The sequence below is a fragment of the Stigmatopora nigra genome, unplaced genomic scaffold (assembly GCF_051989575.1).
Source record: "Stigmatopora nigra isolate UIUO_SnigA unplaced genomic scaffold, RoL_Snig_1.1 HiC_scaffold_25, whole genome shotgun sequence".
Classification (NCBI taxonomy): Eukaryota; Metazoa; Chordata; class Actinopteri; order Syngnathiformes; family Syngnathidae; genus Stigmatopora; species Stigmatopora nigra.
In genome coordinates, this window is record NW_027551604.1 from 2,853,806 (window position 1) to 2,874,045 (window position 20,240).

General features: G+C 34.8%; 1 protein-coding gene across 2 annotated transcripts in view; it reads right to left on the bottom strand.

Moving 5' to 3' along the window:
* The window catches only part of lingo1a (leucine rich repeat and Ig domain containing 1a), a 78,416-nt gene that overhangs the window by 40,665 nt on the left and 17,511 nt on the right, over positions 1–20,240 (bottom strand). The window contains exons 2-3 of one of the 2 annotated variants that reach the window (XM_077711179.1): positions 16,226–16,370; positions 7,760–7,959 (exon numbers count right to left, since the gene is read on the bottom strand). The gene's annotated coding sequence lies outside the window, so the exon portion shown is untranslated. The remainder of the gene's footprint in view (positions 1–7,759; positions 7,960–16,225; positions 16,371–20,240) is intronic. The other variant, XM_077711180.1, reaches the window with a different exon arrangement.

A 20,240-nucleotide genomic window follows, 5' to 3' on the forward strand; every position in this document is an offset into this window, starting at 1 on the left:
ACTCATCCACTGGGCCACCATTACTATTATGACTCCACAATAATTAAAAAAAATATTCACTTTGTACTAGTTCTCTTCTTAAAACCACTTCTCTTCCCAAGTACCAATCAATAACCAATAATTGACCTCCATTAAATCTACAAAATGTCTTTCCATCCACCAAAAAATCAAAGTATTGTTCTCAACAACTACATACAGACATCAACTTTTAACCCAGCACCCATTTAATCTTTTATTTTTGGGCCATCTCTTCTATCCATGTTTCACAAGCCATCACTTAATTACTAACGGAATCAATATTTGATGTGGAATCAGGGCGGCAACCCACAATGACTAAGCTCGTAGTGGTCTCATTCGCTAAAGGCCATTGACCTTCATGTTCCTGATGTTCTGCAATCACTTTAAAAGCTCATTTTATAGACGAGAAAACACGATTAAACCTTTACAAGGGGGACTTTTACCCAAAAAATTCTGTTGCCGGGCGGAATTCCACAAGCGGCTGTAATGTAAAAGTATTTGATAGCTCAAATCAGGCTAAAAAAAACTTCATTTTTTTCATTTTGCTTTCTCGCCGATGTGATGGGTCGCTCGTTTGTGTTGTCTTATTTTTTTTTGTCATTTTGACTGATTAGGAACGGGAGACGTTTCATATATAAAATGTACGCGCGGGAAATATCCATTTAGAGGGCTGCTAAAACACTCATCATAAAGCCAGGAGATTAATTTGGTGAGACATTTTAATATCACTCACAAAAATGAGGATCGGTTGACATAATTCATATTTTTTTTAAAGGTAAATGTGCTATTTTTGCTGTCGTTATTTCACACAAAAACACCTGAGAGTGTACCACCACGTCCCTTGTAGGCCAAAGCAAAGGAATTATTAAGATCTTTATTATTTATTACTTATATTATTTGTCAGTTTGTTAAAAATGTGTTAAAATTTAATAATTTAATGAACTTATTAGCTGGCATTACTTCTTAACAGCATTTTTTTTCAATAATTACACATGAAAAACTTAGCCACAATAAAATAATATTAATTTTTAGCAATTTTTAATTTGGGTCTATAATGGATACAAATCTGAAAAAATTGAAATACAATACATTAAAAATGACTTTAAAATAGTTTATTTTGCCTATTATAAGTAGATAGACAATTTAAAAACAGCCCCTAAAACTGGTCACATGACTAACGACAGTGACTACCATATTTTTTTTGCATATTAGTCGCATCCGCGTATAAGCCGTACCCTTAAAATTACCATAAAATCTTTACATTTTACAATTTATCTCGTATTCGCAATTTTCATATTAATGTGGAAAACAGAAAATATCTTTACACATTTTTAGATTTTGCAAGATGATTTTTGACCTAAAAACAAAAAAAATGATTAAAAAATTACAATTATTGATTTAAAAGGGCGGAAAATCAGAAAATATAATATACATCTATATATATCATTTGAATTTGATCCTAAAATAGAAAGTCAGCACTCATAATTTACTTTCCCGGACCCTAAAAAAATGATGCAGCGGACCAGATTTGGCCCGCGGGCCGCCATTTTCACACCTGTGGTATATGTTATTCCTGTATGACCATAATTCAAGCTAATTATGCATCTACTATTTTTGTTCATGTTAGTTACAATGTGAAACTAAAATAAACAAAAAACTAGATTTATGTTAAACAAGAAACCTTCATAAATCAGTAAAAAAAATGGCCTTCTTTGTCCGTTTTTTGGCTGTTTAACATTGCAAAATCTGCATGATTGATACCTTGTTTGTACCGAAAAATACGTTAAAGGAGCTAAAAAAAATCCTGTACATGATAAACTGCGACCCTGGCTACTTTTGCCAGTTTGACCTTGGATTCTTGTTTGGTAGTTTTGTAGTTCGGATTAGAAGAAATCTTCCACAAACACACATTTTGCTCCGAGAGAGATCGCCGGCTGTTTTCTTCCCGCGGCTTTATTATTACCGAAATGCAAAACAAGGCGAGTTGTGAAGTGCACAATCTTTGGCTATTGACAGTATTGTGGAATAGGGGGGGTGCCGGTGCCGGTGCCGGTGGTGGTGGTGGTGGGGAAGGCGTGGGGTTCTTATCGTTTTGCTTTTCCGCCAAAAACTAGGTCAAGCTGCAAGTTCTGTTTGAAGAAAAAGACTTCCAAAAGTCAAGCTAGACTCACGGGCAATGTGATCTTCTCGTGAATTAATGGCCCTTTTTTTCATGTTTTTAATTTATAATGTAAGCATACATTAAGTACTATTGTCATTATAAAGAAACTATCAATGCAATCAAGTGAAGTGAGCTAAATGTGGAGTGGTTATTAAATATATTGTAATTTAGATGACTTATTACTATGAATAGGCTCAGGGTTTGAGTGGTTAATGTGCCGGCCTCACAAGTACTGTTTAGTATCTAAGTACTGTTTAATATCTAAGTACTGTATTGTTTAATAACGAAGTAATGCTTAATATCTAAGTACTGTTTAATATCTAAGTACTGTTTAATATCTAAGTACTGTTTAATATCTAAGTACTGTTTAATATCTAAGTACTGTTTAATATCTAAGTACTGTTTAATATCTAAGTATTGTTTAATATATAAGTACTGTTTAACATCTAAGTACTGTTTAAGATTGAAGTACTGTTTAATATCTAAGTACTGTTTGAGCTCGAAGTACTGTTTAATATCTAAGTACTGTTTAATGTCTAAGTACTGTTTAATATCTAAGTACTGTTTAATATCTAAGTACTGTTTAATATGTAAGTACTGTTTAATATCTAAGTACTGTTTAAGATCGAAGTACTGTTCAATATCTAAGTACTGTTTGAGCTCGAAGTACTGTTTAATATCTAAGTACTGTTTAATATCTAAGTACTGTTTAATATCTAAGTATTGTTTAATATCCAAGTACTGTTTAATATTTAAGTAATGTTTAGTATCTAAGTACTCTTTAGTATCTAAGTACTGTTTAATATCTAAGTACTGTTTAATATCCAAGTACTGTTTAATATACAAGTACTGTTCAATATCTAAGTACTGTCTAATATCTAAGTACTGTTTAATATCTAAGTACTACAGATATCTAATATTGGCAAGTATTTTTATGAAAAAGTTTTCCAAATATCGTGTTCAGCGGCAGTAGAAGCACAAATTCGACCCAAAAAAGATGCACACACTATTTCATCTTTCTACTTTTTACCACTTCAGACTATAAAAAAAAGCTCGAATTCATATTTTTCCTTGAAAATCCATTCAAGCTGTGTGTCCTTCACACCATGACCCGCATCGTCCTTTCCCACAAATCATAGCATAAAACTCGGGCACCATGGCAACATTAACCCTCCTTAATCTCTATCTTCAACTAAAAAGATCTCAAATCCAAAGCAATTCAACATGACAAGAAAATCTGCAGTGATTTTTCACTAAATACCAAATCCATCCATCCAATATAGAACAAGAAATTACCCCCCCAAAAAATCTAATTATTCAAAACAATGCAATTTTTGGCTAATTTTTTTGGTCGGCGAATAAAAAAATCAATCCATTTGATATAGAACAAGGAATTCAATAAAAATCCAATAATTCAATACAATGCAATTTTTGGCAATTTGTTTTTGGTTGGCTAATAAAAATAAATTTCAATTCGATATAGAACAAGGAATTACCCAAAAAATCAAATTATTCAAAACAATGCAATTTTTGGCTAATTTTTTTGGTCGGCTATTAAAAAAAAAACTTTCAATTTGATATACAACAAGAAATTACCCCCAAAAGATCCAATAATTCAAGACAATGCAATTGTCGGCTAAATTATTTTGGTCAGCTAATAAAAAAAATCCATCCATTTGATAACGAACAAGAAATTCAATAAAAATCCAATAATTCAAGACAATATAATTTTCCGGCTATTTTTTTGGTCGTCTAATAAAAAAAAAATCCATCCATTTGATATAAAACAAGGAATTCAATAAAAATATTCAAGAAAACACAATTGTCGGCTAATTTCCACAAAGCAACCCGTTTCTGAAAAAAAATCACCCAAAAAATCCTCCAAAAAAATCATCCCAAAAATCCTCCAAAAAAATCACCCAAAAAATCCTCCAAAAAAATCACCCAAAAAATCCTCCAAAAAAATCACCCAAAAAATCCTCCAAAAAAAACACCCAAAAAATCCTCCAAAAAAATCACCCAAAAAATCCTCCAAAAAAATCACCCAAAAAATCCTCCAAAAAAATCACCCAAAAAATCCTCCAAAAAAATCACCCAAAAAATCCTCCAAAAAAAAATCACCCAAAAATCACCCAAAAAATCTCGACTTTGTCCGAAGCATGTCTTATTCCTGCCTGGTGAGAGAACCATATGATGGTGCTAAAAATATAATAAAACAAAAAGAATGTGTCTGGCTCTTGTTCCTGTCTCATACGTCTTCACTCATGCGGAAGGCCGTCTGTCAGTTTTACTGCACGTCGACCTCCCCTCAACACAGCAACGATGACTGATGGGCTTAAGTGCGACTAAATAACTATGGCAGGGGATGATAAAATTGCCAAAATACACACCCTAGACAGGAAATTGCCCATTTTCAAGCCATTGACACAAAAGAGCTGAAGTGATGGCACTTCCTCACAATGCTAAATTGCGAAAATATTTCGCTTTTGCCCATACGGAGCTAGCGTACTACACTGGATATATATTTCCTTAAAAACAACAGCTAATATGTCTATTTTGATTTTGTTGTTTGGCCTTGCCCTTTAAGGCAATGAGTGAAGACGTCTCACCAGGCAGGAATAAGACATGCTTCTGACAAAGTCAAGATTTTTTGGGTGATTTTTTTTTCAGAAACGGGTTGATGTTTTGCTACTTTGTGGAAATAAGACGACAATAGCAGTGTCTTGAATTATTGGATTTTTATTTGGTAATTCCTTGTTCTATATCAGATGGATGGATTTTTTTATTAGCCGACCAAAAAAAAAAAAAAAAAATAGCCAAAAATTGCTTTGACTTGAATTATTGGATTCTTTTTTTGGGTAATTCCTAGTTTTATATCAAATGAATGGATTTTTTTAATAGCCGACCAATCAAAAATGCCGACAATTGCATTGTTTTGAATTTTTGGATATTTTATTTTGGTAATTCCTTGTTCTATATCAAACGGATTGATTTTTTTATTAGCCGACCAAAAAAATTAGCCAAAAATTGCATTGTTTTGAATTATTGGATAATAAGGGGAATTGCAATCATTAATAAGGCGAGCAATTGGTCATTAAACTAAGTACGGGAATCTGGACTACTAAATTTTAATTGAAATTGATTTTTTGGGGGGCAGTGGGGGGGTTATATGAGCTTTAGGTAAGAACAGTGGCCAAAATTGGTATTGCAACGAGCATACAAATGTTGAAGCACTATCCCTCTCTCTTCGGGTTGCCAGATAAGTACATTTTTTTTGTAAAAAACATTCTCGTTTTAGCCATTTCGACTCTAATCCCGATCATCTACAGAATCTTGAGTTTAGTGCATATAAAAGGCGCACCAACTGATTGGGCTCACCATCCAATTTGCGAAAAAATTTAGACTTAAGTGTGAGTAAATATGTTCTGAATTGTTTTTACAGTTTATTATCCCTTAATTTATAGTTTTCATCGCATAATAAGGGAATTGCAATCATTAATAAAGGGAGCAATTGGTCATTAAAGGACTAAGTACTGGAATCTGGACTACTAAATTTTAATTGAAATTGATTTTTTTTGGGCGGTTGGGAGGTTATAACCGCAATTATGTAAGACCAGTGGCCAAAATTGGTATTGCAATAACCATACAAATGTCGTAGCACTATCCCTCTCTCTTTGGGTTGCCAGATAAGCATTTTGCAATGGAAAATCATGCTAGAAAATCATAGAAATTTTGCATTTCACTTAAAAAGACATAGTTAAGAAACTAAACATTATTTTAAACAATGTCAACATAGTCTATGATCGGAATGTTAAGTTTAGTGAAGGTGTTCAGTTCAACTTTACCGGTAAAATGGAAGAACATCCATCATTAGAAAAGAGGAATGGTACCATCTGACACCAAGAGCGATATATAAAACATCACTAGAACGGTAGAATGTGAAGTCATCTGATGAACGACACGGATGCTCCGTGTATAAGCGGGTGTGAAAAATGATAGAAGACCTAATAAATAATGTATCAGGGTGTTTTCAGAGTGTTAAACCACTTTTGTGAGAATCGGAATCTCATAGATTAGCAGACGGCTTCGCTCGGAGCATTATGATGAATTGCTCATATTCCCGTTACTCGGGCGAGTTAATACCAAGTAAAATGGCTCGTGAGATAGGTCGCCAGGGGCTCATTTGCATTACAATGATTGCGAGGGATGTAACAACAATTTAAATCTTTGGAATCGGTGAGATGTGCCGGTGTAGACTCTTAATTTTCGGTTTTCGACTCTTTGTAGGAGACTCATTGGCGGTCATTTATGGTGGTAAATGTCTATCTATGTCAATGGGTACGCGGACGTTTGGTTGCCGGTCTTTTGGTCGCCGGTCTTTTGGTCGCCGGTCTTTTGGTCGCCGGTCAAACGGTGACAGAGTTTACTGTTGAAACCAGCTCTCAAAATTATATTTATGAGAGAGTTTAATATCTAAAGGAGAGAGTTTAATATCTAAGGGAGAGTTTAATATCTAAGAGAGAGACTTTAACATCTAAGTACTGCTTAATATCTAAGTACTGTTTAATATTTAAGTACTGTTTAATATCTAAGAAAGAGAATTTAATATCTAAGTACTGTTTAATACATAAGTACTGTTTAATATCTAAGTACTGTTTAATATCTAAGTACTGTTTAATATCTAAGTACTGTTTAATATTTAAGTACTCTTTAATATCCAAGTACTGTTTAATATCTAAGTACTGTTTAATATTAAAGTACACTTTAATATCCAAGTACTGTTTAATATCTAAGTACTGTTTATTATTACTGTTTAATATCTAAGTACTGTTTATTATTACTGTTTAATATCTAAGTACTGTTTAATATCTAAGTACTGTTTAATATTACTGTTTAATATCTAAGTACTGTTTAATATTACTGTTTAATATCTAAGTACTGTTTAATATTACTGTTTAATATCTAAGTACTGTTTAATATTACTGTTTAATATCTAAGTACTGTTAAAAACAATAGATATGTAGATATTAATCTCTCATGAATATAATTTTGACAGCTGGTTTCAACAGTACTTAGATATTAAAATGTACTTAGGTATTAAACAGTACTTAGATATTAAACCGTACTTAGATATTAAACAGTACTTCCATATCAAACAGTACTTAGATATTAAACCGTACTTAGATATTAAACAGTACTTCCATATCAAACAGTACTTAGATATTACACAGTACATAGATATTAAACTCTCTCTTGAATATAATTTAGAGAGCTGGTTTCAACAGTAAACTCTGTCACCAAAAGACTGGCGACCAGAATTTCATTTGTGACGAGGACAATGTCAGAATGAAACCTCCTTGCAAGATTATCATCAGAGTTGCCAAATTAATTAAATACATATACATTTAATCCGATGTTCCCCTGTATTCTTTTATAATGATATCAAAGTATAATTATTGATGAACGTAACCACAAAAATCACTAAAAAATGAATTTGTAATAAGTAAAGTCACAATAATCAAGGGAAGAATGTATAACGCTTACATAAATGATCATTTTCAGTAAAAAAATCGTACTTACCCAAATTCCTGCGTTATGTTGAGCCAGATTTCAGGTGTTACTTACAGGAAGTAAGTGTTAACGTGCTGATTTTAATGTGCCACAGCAGCTGCTTGCTGTGCAAAGGAACTGGGGGAAAGGTTGGAAATAATGTGTGCTGGGATCCCTTTAATCCACATCCCCTTCCTGTTGACTTGCTGCCTTGCCTACTGATCAGATACCTGCAAAAAAATAAATAAAAAAATACTGATATCAAACACTGCGGCACCCCCAAAAAACCTACGGAAATCTTCAGCGTGTTCAATCAAATAAATCATTGTCTCCACAGTGTCACACACTGTAACATATTCCAAGTATAAGCAGAGCAATGGGATGCCAGATATGATATTTACAGTGTTTTTTTTATGATCTCAGGCTGTTTAAATGCTTTTTAGAAAACGTGGTTTTTGGTTCCCAACGACGAATTGTCGCACATGAACCATTTTGTGCTCTGCGGGTGCGAGAATATCATGAATTGGAGATGTAAAAATATGTTGTTCACAGTAGGGGTGGGTTGGACACGGCCACAGATGAATTATTCATTCATCACGGGGAAGATTTGACGAGAAAGCGAGATGTGAGTTCGTAGTGTTATCGCCAATCATGAGACGGATAGATTTCAATATTAAGGGTGACGGAATAGAGATTGCTCAAGTATGAAAATCTTGGGGTTAACTTGATGGACGTTATTGTTGGCACATTGTCAGCATATCCCAGTCAAAATGGGGTAATTGAATTGGAAAGGGCTGGGTAGTGGGTTTAAATCCAGGTGGGTACAGGTGTGTGGAGTGGTGCTAGGACGGTTGGTCGCCGGACGTTTGGTCGCCGGGCGTTTGGTCGCCGGGCGTTTGGTCGCCGGGCGTTTGGTCGCCGGGCGTTTGGTCGCCGGGCGTTTGGTCGCCGGGCGTTTGGTGGCCGGACGTTTGGTGGCCGGACGTTTGGTGGCTGGACGTTTGGTGGCCGGACGTTTGGTAGCCGGACGTTTGGTGGCCGGACGTTTGGTCGCCGGACGTTTGGTCGCCGGATGTTTGGTCGCCCGGATGTTTGGTCGCCTGTCAAATGGTGACAGATAGTTTACTGTTGAAGCAAGCTTTTAAAAATTATATTCATGAGAGGGTTTAATATCTAAGAGAGAGAGTTTAAAATCTAAGAGAGAGAGTTTAATATTGAAGTACTGTTTAATATCTAAGTACTGTTTAATATCTAAGTACTGCTTAATATCTAAGTACTGTTTACTATCTAAGTACTTTTTAATATCTAAGTACTGTTTGATATCTAAGTACTGTTTAATATTGAAGTACTGTTTAATATCGAAGTACTGTTTAATATCGAAGTACTGTTTAATATCAAAGTACTATTTAATATCAAAGTACTGTTTAATATTGAAGTACTGTTTAAATTTGAAGTACTGTTTCATATTGAAGTACTGTTTAATATTGAAGTACTGTTTCATATTGAAGTACTGTTTAATATTGAAGTACTGTTTAATATCTAAGTACATTTGACCAGCGACCTAAAGACCGGCGACCAAACGTCCGGCAACCAAACGTTTGGCGACCAAACATCCGGCGACCAAACGTCTAGCGACCAAAAGACCGGCGACCAAACATCTGGTCACGGTATGGAGTTTGCATGTTCTTCCCGGGCCTGCATGGGTTTTTTCCGGGTACTCCGGTTTCTTCCCACATTCCTAAAACATGCATAGTAGGCTGATTGGATACTCTAAATTGCGCCTAGCTATGAGTGCTAGTGTGAATGATGTTTTTTTTTTATTGCGAGTAACATGCAGCTTAACGCATAACGCGAATGTAGCAATTTAAATCTTCACTCAGTGCTCATTCATGTCCAACTTGGAAAATTGATTGGCCCAATCAAAATCCTTTGTTCACAAAATGGTACCAAATCTGTAGTTTATAGTTCGGATCTTAAAATCCATCATTTATCGTAAAAGACAAGTCTGTTCAATCATTCGGCATTTTTTTTACAACTATTGTTGGCACAAATGTACTTCAAATGACTCAACTTCCATGTAATGTATATTTAATTCAGAAAATGACAACACCTTTCTTATATATATATAAACTTCTATAGCTATTTAACGACCAATTATAACACTAAAAACTACAAATGCCTTCGCATTGTTTTAAAAACTTTAATGCTACAAATAAAATATTCAATAATTAATAATTACATATTTTTTTCATAATTATTGAATATTTATTTGTCATTTTATTGTATTTGTTCACTGTGTAATATATTTAAATCTCATTATACTGAATGACTTCACTTAATAACAACAATAAGAGCATACAATTTGGGTTGCCAGATTCAATATACCAGCATGCATGAAGACACACATTTTTTATCGTTTTGTAGTTTTTTTAATCAATATTTAATTGTATAAACCAAAATCTATCATACTTTAAGACATTTCCCTTTGGAAATTAATGTATAGTATTTATTTTAAATCAAAATTTAGTTATATACACCAAAATCTATCAGGCTTTAAGACATTTCCCTTTAAAAGTCCATCTGTTCAAGTACAATTTCCCTGTACAGAAACTTAATCAGTGATTGACACATGGCAAAAAAACACAGAAAATCCAATTGTACCCTTGACGAGTAGAGTGTGATTTCAAAGCGTGGCATGATATCGTCCATATACGTCTCAAATGCATGCCTAAGCAAATTGAATCTCAACAGCATGAAAAGCTCTCCAGAAAGAAGAAGAAGAAAAACAAACTTCTCGGTGTCTATCACCAGCTTTTCATATCACCTCCGTGAGCTCAAGTCTTTGCAAACGAGAGCTCTAGACTTTGATTTCCCCCCCCTCCCAAACCGCAATGCCTGTGACAAGATTAGGCTATCTCTCCTCCCGCACATGGATGGCTGACTCCTGGGGGCTAGTGGCATCGCTCTGGCACCCCCGTCCTCTACGTTGCATCCCCTAGGCGGCAAACATTTCTATTTTCAATAGGATTAGCTTTCACCAAAAAAGCGACCTGATAGGCGAATGTATGACCCGGGCAGTGTTGACACCGCCCCCGCCACGCCCCGAGGACATCGTGGGGAGTAGTTGAGTTGGTAGTGGTATTCACTCAAATTGACTCATTGTGGAACATCTGAGGAGGAACCGTGACTACTTTGGGCAAACTCTTACTTGTCGAGGGCCATGTTGTACTTGGGGTTAAATTCTTGGTCTTGTCTGAATGGTAAGACCAACCATATCTATACATATGTATGTGTATATATATTTATATATGTATGTGTATATATGTGTGTATGTATATTTATATAAATATATGTATGTATATATATTTATATATGTATATGAATGTGTATATATATTTATATACCGTATTTTGACGACTATAAGGTGCACCGCATTATAAGGCGCACCCTCAATGAATGACATTTTTTCCATATATAAGGCGCACTTTCTATTTGGGAGACAATTTAAAACTTTTAAGTGCGCCTTATAGTCGTGAAAATACGATATGTATATGTATGTGTATATATATTTATATATGTATGTGTATGTGTATATATGTGTATGTATGTGTATATGTGTATATATGTGTATATGTATAGGTATAGGTACAGGTATATGTATGTGTATATGTATGTGTATATGTATGTGTATATGTATGTGTATATGTATGTGTATATGTATGTGTATATGTATGTGTATATGTATGTGTATATGTATGTGTAAATTTGTATGTGTAAATGTATGTGTATATGTGTATATGTGTATATGTATACACGTGGTATATGTGTATATGTGTATATGTATACATGTGTATATGTTTATATGAGTATATGTAAAATAACAAAGATGTCCATTAAGCATACCGGGAAACAAGTGTGGATGTATCCGAATGTTGATGCAAAATGTGTGTGAAGCCCAGCCAAGTGTTAGTCCGAAACAAAAGCAAACACAAAGCGGTTCTTCCCCCCGAGACAAGGAAAAGCTCTCTGACAGGCTAAAGTAATTATGGGCTGTTCAAGCCTTTCATGGTTCATGACTCTTGCCCTTTTCTCGTCTCTTCGAAGCATCCACGTTCATTTCCATGACTTCATTTGAAAGTGCTACACAATCAACGTAATTAGGGGGGGGGGTCGCAAAGTATTCGGCTATGGTCATTTTCTAAGTGACGCTAAGAGAGATACTGTCCAACCCTTTATAATGTATCCCGCTGCAATTATAATTAAGAGGGCAGACATTAAAGTTGGCTAAATGAAGCAAGAGCTAAGAAAGCTAAGCAGGTCAAGTTTAGTGTAAAAGAATAAGCAATTCATCGATTTTTTTTGTGAATAAGGGTGTCGACAATATCACAAAACGTGATATTTTACATGTTAGTTACAATAGTAAATTTCTTTGCTAATTGTGACTAATTTGATTTTTGTTTTACTGTATTTTCTCGCATATAAGCCGTATTTGTCGCTAAATAATGATGACTGAATCAAGGGTAAGGCTTATATGCGCATAAATTAGACTTAACATGGACAAAACTGCAAGGTGACAAAGACCAAACATTATATTTCAAAGTAATGCAGTAGATTTGGTTATTTATTTTAAAAAAAAATGAAAAAATAAACAGATAAAACTCTAAACAAACTAATTAACGATTTTAAGGGTGCGGCTTATACAAGGGAGCGACTAATATACGAGAAAATACGCAAATCGTTGAGATGGTGAGCTATTTTGAAAGAATATTATGGGCATGTTTGTAATCACAAATCAAATGTAATGATTTACATTAGGAAAAACAATCACTGTAGTTTACATTAGCGGAATTATTTTATCCCTATTTTGGCGGCATGGCAACATTGCAGCAATTTTATGAATATTGATTCATTGGCCTCAAAATGTCTTCCTAAAAACAGACTTGTCCTTGAATAGTCGTACACTTGACAGTTGCAAATATTGAATTGAAATATGAAAGAACTGAAGTCAGCATGTGAGCTACGTTGACTTATAAAAAACACAACTGTATTAAATAACATGCTTTTTATCCATTTTTAGTGATGACTCATAAACAAAGCTATTTTTTATTTTATTTTATGGAACAGCTGTTTGAAATGAATTGTCCTCGCCAGGAAAGGTCAGAAACATAACGTTGCTTTCAGTCGAGTCAGCTGCTATCTTCAAAATATCATGTGTCCCTCGGCTTCAAGTACACCTACACCTTATTCCGTGACCGGACGTTTGGTCGCCGGACGTTTGGTCGCCAGACGTTTGGTCGCCGGTCTTTTTGGTCGCCGGTCTTTTTGGTCGCCGGTCTTTTTGGTCGCCGGTCTTTTTGGTCGCCGGTCTTTTTGGTCGCCGGTCTTTTTGTCGCCGGTCTTTTGGTCGCCGGTCATTTGGTCGGTGGTCTTTTGGTCGCCGGTCAAATGTACTTAGATATCAAACAATACTTAGATATTAAACAGTACGTACATATCAAACATTACTTAGATATTAAACAGTACTTAGATATTAAACAGTACTTAGATATCAAACAATACTTAGATATCAAACAATACTTAGATATCAAACAATAATTAGATATCAAACAATACTTAGATATTAAACAGTACTAAGATATTAAACAGTACTAAGATATTAAACAGTACTTTACCAAATGACCGGTGACCAAAAGACCGGCAACCAAACGTCCGGGCGACCAAACGTCCGGGCGACCAAACGTCCGGGCGACCAAACGTCCGGGCGACCAAACGTCCGGGCGACCAAACGTCCGGGCGACCAAACGTTCGGGCGACCAGACGTCCGGCGACCAAACATTCGGCGACCAAACGTCCGGCGACCAAACGTCTGAGCATCCACCTACCCCTGTTATCATTTGCAAATTCCCCACCAGTCCAAAAAATCCAAAACAAAAAGTAACCGTTTCCATCACCAATCTGTAACCCAAACAAACAATTCATTTGCACATAAAACCCTGCACATAGACCCAAGATTTTTCCACTAACGCCAACTCCCAGCATTCCGTTCCAGTCATTACTTCCCTAAGTCATCCCTTGTGAAATCTTTGGAACAATTTCCATTCAAAACAATACAATATTCAACCGTTTCAATTGAGACGGCATTTAATTCAAATCTGGCTTTAAATACAGCCTTGGTTAAATAACACTAAAGAAGCCAAATGTAGTGTGATAGATGGTGTTAAATATCATGAGATTAGGCTATTAAAAAATACTCTGGGAAGAAAAAAAATGGGTCAAAAGCCTTTGAGTTTTCATTTTCATTCATTAGCATAAAACAGTACTTCGTGGAGTACCGTTTTAAGGTCTGGAGATTAATAGCTGATGTGTAAATAAATGTAGAATGTCAAGAGAGGTCAAACTCTTGACTTATAAGTACTAGATTGATTTCAATGGAAAGGTAACCTGATGGTAATATCCGCTAATGCTTGGAATGATGACAAATTTTATAGTGCGGCAGAAAACCTTTCAATAAAGTAGAGTAGGCCAATAGATGAAGTCATGGTGACATTAAAAGAGCTGCCATTTTGAAACCATAACAAATGTATATCCCTGCATTAAAAAACTGTCTGTTCCGACCTTGAATGAGTTTCTTGCCGCAGGAATCGAACCCAAACATGGGCAAACTACGGCCCGCGGGCCACATCCGGACCACTAAAAGTTTGAATCCGGCCCGCCAACGTTGTCCAAATATTTGTTTTTTTTTTCCCCAAGATGGCGCCGTCACGCGGAAGCCAGTGGCAGTAGCTGTGTCCACTCATATTTATATTTATTTTCATATTTATATACATACATTTATATACATACATATATATATATATATATATATATATATATATATATATATATATATATATATATATCTTTTTTAAAATAACATTTTAATATTTCTTAATACATTCCTTTTTACTTTACTTTGTACTTTATACTTTTTACTTGAATGATGAGTGATGAGTATGTTAATACTTGAGTCCTTTTTTACTGTTTATGTTTCATATGTACTGTTAACGGATGCACTTTTTTATATGTATCGTATCTTGTGCTGACCCCGCCCATCTGTCACATTTTTAAAGTCAATTTTGCCCTTGGGCTAAGGCTACATTCCCATAACTTATAAGTACTAATTTCCGAAGTACAGCCTACAAACTTGATCTGGCAAGTTCATTCCAATACGAACAAAAAAAGTACTTAAAACAAGGTTTTATACGATATACACAATTTGAAATGATCAAAAAACATAAAACACAGTAAAAGCGAATAAGTTGCCAGGTATGGGATAATCAAAACTATTCCTAAAGTGCTTCAATCAAAGAGTATGAGAGAATTACATTGAGAGTAACTGATCGTAATTCAGAAGAGGTTCTTCCCAAGCACAAGGGAATTCCATCCCAATCTCAATGGAGTCTTATCAGTCGTACTCTTATTCAATAAATTCCTGGAGGGACTCTCAAGGTTTGACCCATGTGCATCGACTAGAATGAAACGCTAGAAGAGGGCGCTCGATCCATCTCTATCTCTTAGGGAGATAAGCCCTGTTTGTCAGTCTGATTGACGTATCAAAGAACGGGAGTCTATGCCATTGGGGTGCCGGTCTAAGGGGTGACATCATAAAGGGTTTTTATGATTCAAACCAAACTGGATTCTGATGTAAACAAGGAAGTATCTGCGTTGCTTTCGCCTTAAAGCGCGAGAATACAAACAAAAAATGGGATAAGGCTATTCAGGTGAATGTTTTTCTTTAAAAATCACAGGCTAGATCTGTTTTTTTTACTACTCTCTTTAGAAAGAAGTGATGGTGTTATCAAGTGAATGTTGATTAACTAAGTCAAGGGTGTCAGACGTCAGACTTGGGTTGGTTTGCGAGCCGCAATAACGTCAACTTGATTTCACGTGGGCCGGACCATTTTAGATATAATATTTGGATTTTTATTTTTTATAAATGGATTAAAGGAAGTGGATTAAAATCCCTGAATATTCAGTTTTTACAGATCTAAAATAATGTTTATTTTAGTCTTTTTAAAATATATTTTAAAATTTTGCAAAATGATTTTTGAACTAAAAACAAAGAAATTGGTTAAAAAAATATAATTATTGATTCAAAAGGGGGAGAATCTGGAAATGTTACTATACATCTAGCTTTTTTTAAATATATTTTTAGATTTTACAAAATGATTTTTGAACTAAAAACTGAAAAAATAATTTAAAAAATTACATTTTTTGATTTAAAAGGGCGAAAATCAGGACATTTAATATACACCTTGCATTTTTCATCTAATTTTAGAATTTACAATATGATTTTTCACCAAAAAACAGAAAAAATGATTAAAAAATGACAAATTGATTTACTACTGTTAAGTACTGTTTGATATCTAAGTACATTTGACCGGCGACCAAATGTCCGGTCACGATAGTCAGAGTATTTCAACACAAGTGTTTTGTGGTAATGTGTGGGAGTATTACCTTGTATTGAGTCTGCCTCTTTTTTGTCACTTTTGAATTGACCATGTTTGCACTAAAATCCTGAGTTGTGCACCAGCATTTTCACCACTTTTTTCTCTGCTTTTCCTATCCTGGCTTCTGTTCTGGCTTTGCACCTGAGGCAGATCTTGACAAAAAAGGAAGAGGGAAAACTAAATAAATTTATATAGACTTGCACACGGTTAGGAACATTCAACACTGTCTTAAAATAAACAAAACAGTCAAGAAAAATGTCTAGCACCAACATAAATATGCTCTGAATAAACCTAGTTGGCAGCAATGGCCACAGTTTAGATCAATATTGCTGCAGTAAAGTTACACTCATGTTATGGCGAAGATGGAGTAAAAGCATTCTTGATACAAAGCAACATAATCCAATCCTTCCCAAAAGCCATCCGAGAGTTTATTTTCTGAATGGTCAGAATTTCTCCCGCTTAAAAGATGCACTTAGTGTTCAAAAATGCTTGGCGCCAAAGCCAATCATATCCCAAGATAATTTTAATCTCATGAGTCACTTCTGGAAAACTGCACTGTATTGAAATCCATGTAAAATGATTAGGAAAAATGAACATAAAAACTGAATTTATAAAAAAAAAAAATGGAGTTTCAATTCTGAATCAAACAGTAGCCTGTTTTATTGATCATTCTCCCCCGTGAACACATTCTAGCCATTAATCGTCATTATCAGATTTGAACATAAACAAGATGTTACGCGAGAATTCAAAAGCGCCGAGAGAGACGTGTCTGAATTGCCAGTTTCACTCAAAACGGCCCGCTGTGTTGATCAAACCTCTGTAGGCGCTAAAGATCTCTGCTCCCATCTGACAATTCCATTATTCTGCTTTTTTATGTCCATATCTTACATATGCAGGGTTGTCGTGCATAAAAAACTAGTCCGTGTATTCCGGCATAATCATCGTAAAATGAAAAATGTCAACAGATACTCAAGATGATTTAAACCAACCAGGTTTTAAAATGCTTGGGATGACAGACCAAATGAAAATTCGTCCTCTCTACGGTTAATAAAAAACATTTTGGTGGTGTCAGATTTTTTTTTTACACGTTTATGGGCCGAGATAATAATAATTTGAGATGTGGCTGTATGTTAAGCTAAGTCTTATGTTATTTATTCATTCATTTTAAACACTGCTTGTCAACAATAAAAAGGTAAAGAATTGATGATGACAATTCCCTCCTGTTGTGAGTATAAAAAGGTAAAGAATTGATGATGACAATTCCCTCCTGTTGTGAGTAACAAAACGACAATTTTAATTGAGCTTTGTTTACAATGCGTTGGGGGTCTTATAGTAGCACCTTTTAATCAAGAAATTGTGATTTGGCACATGGTTGATATTTTACGGATCAAAGTAGTAAGTGTATTTCTTGAATGCACCCTGTAGGGTCGTTAAGAGTAATTTATTTTTAAAGAAGCTGCGATAAAGAAAACGACTATTTGTTTAGCATTGTCTCAGCGAAAGAGGGTGCTAAAGATGCTAATAAAGATTTAAAAAAAGTCAAGGCAATGTAGAGATTTAACCTGCTCTGTTATTAAAAATTGAAATCTGGAACAATTTGAAATGTAATAATAATAATAAATGTCCAGTATTCCTCATAAGCTTATTTTTAAATCATCAATTCCGCTTTGTCTTCATGTATTAACAAATGTACGCATATGTAGTTAACATTTATAAGTAGCCAACATAGATAAGTAGTCAACATAGATAAGTAGTCAACATAGAAAAGTAGTCAACATAGGTCAGTGGTCAACATAGGTAAGTAGTCAATATAGGTAAGTAGTCCAGATAGGTAAGTAGTCCAGATAGATAAGTAGTCAAGATAGATAAGTAGTCAACATAGATAAGTAGTCGACATAGATAAGTAGTCGACATAGATAAGTAGTCGACATAGATAAGTAGTCGACATAGAAAAGTAGTCAACATAGATAAGTAGTCAACATAGATAAGTGGTCAACATAGATAAGTAGCCAAGATAGATAAGTAATCAAGATAGATAAGTAGTCCACATAGATAAGTAGTCAACATAGATAAGTAGTCAACATAGATATCTAGTCAACATAGATAAGTAGTCAACATAGATAAGTAGTCAACATAAATAAATAGGTACTTAAGTGACTTGGGTGATTCAGTTTTTACCATTTTATTTTCTGACCCGCCTTATCCTCACTAGGGTGCTAGAGCATATCCCACCTGCTTCCGGGCACGAGGTGGCCAACCAATCGCAGGACACAAGAAGACAACCACTCATGCAAACTTCACATAGTAGGTGGACCGACCTGGATTTGAACCCAGAACCCGAGAGCTGTGAGGCCACTCAACTAAACACTACGGGACACACTTGGGTAATGTATAGATAAAAATGATTTATATTAATAGTTGCCTATTGGTATTGGAATAAAAATTGTATCCACAGTCTTGTTCGATATTGGGAATGCGTATATTATACTACAAAAATGCATATTCAAAGAATAATTGCATGCTGGCCGTGGTAATAAAACCCCAGATGGTTCTTTTAAGGTCTCGCTAATGTCAAACGTGCCTTGCTCAGGTCCAAATGACGAGCGTCTCTTTTCCTCAGGCCTACCTACTTCCCCAATCTGAAACCTTGAGGGATCTCTGTTAGGGAGGGAAAGAGGGATATTTTTAGCAGGTGTGACAAGGCTCCCTGTAAATAATTACCCTAGATGCCGTTGCAGTCGCTAGCCGATTGGATACGATGCGAGCGTGGCGTCAAAGAAGCGAGCCAACGCACAACGGCGTCACCAAACGTCACCGCCCAGGCGAGCCTTTGGGTGATGAGGGACCGGGGAATGGCTTGACTGGCCCGGAGGCGTGCAATTATAATGTTGTAGTGATGAGATGGGATGGATTAGTTTTTATGGAAATCTTAAAGTATTATTTATGTGGAAGTGCAACTAGAGGGTGCTGTTGAGCAAAATGCGGAGGATAGTATGCTTAAATGTCCTCATAAAGCAAGTGACTAAATATATTATTTTAGTGATGAGATTGGATGGATGTTTTTTAAGGAAATATCAAAATATTATTGAAGTGGTAGTACGCCTAGGGGGCGCCATTGAGCTACAATGCGGAGGATAGTAGGGATAAATCTCAAAGCAAGTGACTAAATATAATGTTGTAGTGATGAGATGGGATGAATTAGTCTCTATGGAAATTTTAAAATATTATTGATGTGGAAGTACACCTAGGGGGTGCAGTTGAGCAAAAATGCGGAGGAATATATGGTTAAATTTCCGAATAAGACAAGTGACTTTTTGGTTTATTCTTCCCAAAATAATACTACGTTATTATTATTTATTGATTATTTAGTTGAATGATTGTTGTTGTTATTTATGCACTTTTTGGTACTGCTTTAAATATCATTAAACTAGTATGATGACAATAAATCAATTTAGTCATTCAATTTAATTAAATTTTTGGGCCATCTAAATTGCAAATATTAATATTTTTATTGTATTTTTAAAAAAGAAAAAACGTCATATCACATTTTCCAACTTAAAGTAAATGAAACATACTTTCAGGACTCAATTTTGTTTTTTTGCTGTGATATAATAAGTCATCATTGAACTATTTTATTCTTCAGAAACATTTTTTCAGTGGAATTCATTATTTTAATCAAACTATTCACATTTTCAACAATATATATATTTCAGTTTTATTAAATTTTTCTTTCAAAACATTTCTATAGTAGTAGAAATGGCCGGTTTTTAACTGAAAAGATGTATTTGACTAGCCCTTGAAAAACAATTCAGCGCTGTAATTCAGCATACTTTGTTTTGTTCTATATTGTAAAATCTATTTTACCTGGCATTCTAACGCATATAATAAAATACAGAGTGCAGAGTTGGTAGAAGTTGCTACTCTCAGCAGAACTTACAGTTTTTTTTCTTTTTCCCCTTCACCTTCTTTCTAAACTTATGCCTGTTACAGAGTGTCTTATTGAGAAGCAGGCAGAGCTCATT